We start from the raw sequence: 6,000 nt of genomic DNA on the forward strand, positions 1-6,000 counted from the left end.
CAATGAAAAAATAATTTTCCATTTAGCAAAAAGTGATAGGTACATACATTTATTTCGTTAAAAAATATTTGTTTGGACACCTTCTAATGTACAAAATTGAAACAAGATATCTTTCGTATATTTTTATCAGTCGTCAAATGGATTTCGCTTTGAAAAAATGACCATTTTTCGAAAGAAATGCTCATTTAAGAAAAACTATTGAACTTAGCCATAGGGAATACTTAATGAAATTTGTAGAGGTTTCGTTGGCGCTTCTTATAGATCAATAATATACAGGGTGTTCCATTTAATATAAGGAAGATTTTGCAAATTTTCATTTACAATATTTGGCAAGCGGTTTTTCATACCCTGTATATCACAGGTCGATTTCAGATATATCGTTTGAGAGAGTTACCAATGTAGAATATTCGACCAAAAAAAAATTTCAACTGGACTTGGCACCACTTTATAATTTCAAATATTCTGAGTGACGAATATTGGAAAAAAAAACCTGTCATGCTAGATATCTCGAAAACCGTCAATATTTTCGAAGTGCAGATATACATAAAGTTTATTTTATTTTCTATGAAGAAACCGAAAAAGCGATAAAAAATATAGGTTGCCATTTAAAAAGACACAGTTGGGATCCGCCTAGAAAAAATCGAACACCCTGTGTGACCGCCAATATTTTTATTTTGTCGAGCTCGAGCAATAAGGTGATATTATAGAAAATTAGATTCCTATCTGCTTCCTATATAGAGATATGGAACACCGCGCCACTGTTGCAGGACCCTGTATATATATATATATATATATATATGTGTGTATATATATATATATATATATATATATATATGTGTGTATATATATATATATATATATATATATATATATATATATATATATATATATATATGTGTATATATATATATATTAAATTCTACAAAAAGGATTTGAAGCTTTATATCTTCTATTAATTATCTGCATATATATATATATATATATATATATATATATATATATATATATATATACACACACATATATATATATATATATAAGAAGTTCGACATATTAAAATTTCGAATTCATCAAATGAGTAGGATAAATTTTATTACAATTTCTACATCATTCGAATCGATAGTTCTTTTTTGCCACCGAGGCAGACTCGAAGGTATTTTCTTTTTCTCCAGATTAAATATGTCGAAGAAGAAAGCGAATTATCTCTGAATAAATTCGAAGCTTCTGCGAGTTCTGAAGATGATGTTACCTTCACTCCTCAAGGATTACTGGAGAGTTCGGATTCCACCTACGACTCAATCAATGAAGCGGGATATGTAGAAATAACTCCTGAAAATTTTTTAAAGACTAAAAATACATCTCTCTCAGCTGTTCCTGAAACTGGAAGTGTTTCAAACATAATACGACGCACCATATATTCAGAGTATTGCATTCACGAATCGGGAGGTGGTGTTTTGGTTTCGGAAAAGGTACGAGTAGTTTAAGAGTTTGTATTCAGAAATAAATCAACTTCAAAATGTTTTTGATTTTTCACCTCATGAGATAATTGACTACATTTCAGGTGGCTGAGGCTATGTGTGAAACACAAGGGTCTTCTGACTGAATGAGCGGTTCTCCTAAAGAACTGACGATGTTACGCAATGTTGAATGGGTGAGTTCACCTTGCAAATTATAATTATAATAATTTCGACTGTACAAGTACAGAAGGTTGTCAGTCTCAGCTAAACACATCTACTCAGGGCACAATGTTTCTGTATCCAATGATTACATTTTCTACGATATGCGAATTGAATCAGTTTGCTTTCATAAATTGTTTTGAAAAAAAAGCGATGGAACTGAAAATGACAACAATGAGACTATATACTATTACTTCGTTCAATTAGATCTTGCAAAAATCTCCCCCATTTTGAAGTGAGTTCACAACTGATATTACTCTTTTCTTGTTATGACTCACAATGCACATTACTCAAACCATTCATCTTTATCGGCCATTCATTTTCTGTTTTTATTTCTATCTAGTGAAATTTCAAAAATTCATTTGTTACTTTGAACGTATTCAAAAACGTATTCATCTCACAATGAAGTGTTTTTTGTATACGTTAGTTATGGATTTACATCAAGTATCGGCCAATTCCATCAATGATGTTACTTTGAAATGGATTTGACAAGTAATACAATTTTAAACTTCAAGCATAACGACGTGAAATGCTATAGTGACATCAAAAGTGACATGAGAAATATGAGTAACAAATTTTGTTATGATTTCAACGCGGCCACGGCTATTGATTTTATCGTCTTTCATTTGTTGTGTAATATCAGTTTGTTATTTTTCCTGGGTTTTTTAAACTTCTATAATCTGAAAAATAAACAAAGCTTAATCACCACAGTCTGTTGGAAGTGTAAGAAAAGCACCCCAAAAATTACTAAGTAATATAAACCACTGAAGAGTCCAATTAGTCGGAAACTTATATTTATAATTTTTTTTATTGATTTGAATAATCAAAATGAATTAATATTCTCAGCTGGCTTCAATGTTATCCACGGTTTGATAATTTTTTTCCGTTCTCAAATTCGAGAAAATAACAAATATCAAATCAATAAAATGTCCAAATATCATATTCGATAGTCTACGTCTACGAGATTGCACAGACATGTTGGCGAAGAATTCTGTTTAGGTTCATATTTCCATCTTACCTTAGCAACGGTAAGCAGGTACGGGAGTGGTTGAAATAGTTATCATCTGCCGAAAGGATTCTCATTTTTTCGTGAGGTTCTTTAATGATGAGTTTTGTTCACTCAAGCCTTGAAGTTTCATCTAAACATATTTTCCACGGGAATAAGGTGTACTGTTTCATGTTTTCATTTATATTTTCTGGTTTTGTTCGTATAAGAAGACACGAACAAAACCTGAAAAGTCGGATGGAAACAGTATATTGGTAGCTTCAGAAGTTATTCTTACATTATCGTTTGTAAACAAGATTAATGATTAGTTTTTGAGGAAAAATTCGAAAGTTGAAATTTGTCAGCAATTCATGTACATTTTATAATTTGTTTTGAAATGCCAATTTTTACTTAATCCATCACGATAATCTTGATGGAAAGTGATATTTTTCAAACATCGAAATATATCTATTCGTGAGATACAATGTAAAAGAGAGGTACTATGTAATTAATTTCTCTATGCCAGTGAAAAAGTAAAAGTTTCGAAGATACTCTATGTCTTTGTGAGTTGATAATTACTTGAAAAATAACATACAATTCATTTTATTTGAACTTTTACAACATTCTAAAAAATAAAAAAATTGAATCTTTACGGTTGGTATTTTTTATTTTATACAATAACCGATGTATAAAATGAGATAGTATATGGAACTTTGAAACTTACAATTGTCCATTAGCACAGAAAAATAGACTGCACTTTATCTTTGAAAGTACAAGAATTATAATGAATAAAGTGTACATGAATTTGTGAAAAACTTTTTTGTTGCTCACTACGTCAAGTTTCTTGACCAAAATTTCGTAGATGACGTCATATTGCCGCCATACGGAATTTGTAAAAAATAAAGGGTTCTGTTCAGAATTCTTGACTTGATTTCATTTTCAGTTAAACCGGAATTGAATTCTCGATGGCTTTATCAAACACATTTTGGCTTCAATGAAACATCTGATTGGAGCTGTGTAAAATGTTTTCGTTGTCACTCGTTATTCTTTCTACAGAAAAACAAGTATAATCCATCATACTCTATGAAAATGTATCATGCATGATTACCATTGCTAAGGCGAGAAGTTAAAGATGGAAATAAGAACTGGAAGTGAATTCTTGGAGAATGTTAATGGTTTCATTTTGACTTTTGACAAAACAAATATATCTTTCTTCAATTGAGGTGTTTTTTACCAAAGTTTTATTTTATTTTGGGAGCAAAAAAGGGTTACTTTCCATAACGTAAGCCATTTTAGGGAAAGTTGAGTATATACATTTAATTATTTGATTAATTACCAAATTCATAGACAAAATTTATAAATATCACATAGTAATACGTAGTAACTTCCAGGGTGAACTTTTCAAATTGCCCTTTATTACACTCTAACAGATTCTGTGTTGATTTAGCCTTCAGATTGTGCTAAGTTGGGAAACCCAGAAAAACATGAAAAACATTGACTCCTCCACAAACTTTCTTCCAAAGAATAATTAAGTTGTATAGTTTTTGAAAACTCTCTTTCCTCTTATCAGAAAATATTTTTATATTATCTAAATGTCTTTCTCTTCATTAGGATGAGGAAGCAAACTATAATAGCTATTGTGAGAATGACATGAATACTGCAAGTGGAAATTTTGGTGTAAGTATGTTCACGACAGCATTTAGGGTTATTAATATTGACTCCAAAATGTTAAATGTTTTCAGAAGGAAATATCCCAACAACCACTTCCAACCCCGCCAAAAAAACAGAAGCGAAATATTCTCTCATATAAACAGCATGAATCAGCAGAAAATAATAATATAGAGAGGACCATTATAAACTATGGAAAAATAAGTCAGGTAATAGAAAATACTTTTATAATTCGTTTCATCTTATTCAGATCATCATTGTTCAATGTGAAACCACTTGCTACCTGATATGTAAAATGGCTGGCTCTCCTATTTATTTCCACATGATAACCCGCAATTCGAATTGCTCCTACATTTCTCGCCGATGAGGCTCTTCTCTCAATTCAGAGACGTAACCAATTATCCAAGCAAAATGGCTCTGAATTATGAAATTGAGATTAGAGAAACTTTCATATTGAACATGTTTCGAAGGTTCTTGCAACTAGAACTTATGCTCATTAGACGATATGAATTCGATTTCAGAAAAAGCTATATATTTACTTTTCTTGATGCAATACAATTTCTCAATCCTAATAGTTTAAACCATTTAATGAAATGAAATATGTGTTTTATTTTTTTTTCCATGTAGGTATTCAATATGTCAGAACAAGTTTCAAATGCTACAAGCGTAAGACTTGTAGCATTTGGAACATGTTCTGATACCTATGTTGACTTGTGAGTAAAATGAATGCTGGTGCAATTTTTCACCAGAACTTAATTTTTTGTGACATTATCTGTGATACCCTTAAGATGAAGATACCCCTGTATTTTAGTAATTTTGGAAAGTACATATTTGATTTCCGGTACAGGCATAGACCTTCAGTTAGTTGCTCAGAAATAGATTTCAACCTACAAACCAAATTTCAACGAATTTCATATTCAACTACGATTTTCAATTATTGGTTCTAAATAAGAAGCTACGAAAATAATAAATTCGTTATAATGTAGTCATAAGAATCAATAACCTAATACCCATTATCAATACATGTTTTCCATTGATTTAAACTATTTTATCATTTCTGTAGCTTCTCATTCGGAACCATTAATTAAAAATCGGACTTGAATATGAAAATAACAAAAAAATGCAAATTTTTAATGTTGAGTTGAAATTTAATATGTGGGTCAAAAACGATTTCCAAACAACTTTTTTAAATAACTTATCTCGATATCTCCAACGCGAAGCAAAATATCAAGGATTTTTCCTTTTAGCGAGATCGCAGTAGGCTGTCACTCGGGCTAAGTGTTGTGGAAAGTGCGTCCCATGAAGGTCAACTTCTGTACCAAAAAAATACAGGGGTGTCTTTATCTTAAATATGCCACACTGTACATTTTTTATTTTATAGAGAATTTATGATGAACAATAAAAGTTATCTCATTGTATCGTCTCTATATTAATTAGCGATATATTTCAGTCTTCGTTTAACATATAATTATGATTGTAATATCAAATATTTGAGACACACTGACTTCTGCTAAAAAACCATCAGATTTTTTCATAAATTATTATAGTGAACAAAAATTATCCACGAATCTTCGTGTTTGTTTTCAGAATGATGAAGGGTTTGGAATTGACCTGTTACAAAGTAGTAGGACATGGACAAAAAAAATACATGCCCATATTGTTTTCTTGAAG

Source organism: Leptinotarsa decemlineata, unplaced genomic scaffold, assembly GCF_025532065.1.
Source record: "Leptinotarsa decemlineata unplaced genomic scaffold, Ldec_3_MD MMD2_P_RNA_scaffold_14, whole genome shotgun sequence".
Taxonomy (NCBI): domain Eukaryota; kingdom Metazoa; phylum Arthropoda; class Insecta; order Coleoptera; family Chrysomelidae; genus Leptinotarsa; species Leptinotarsa decemlineata.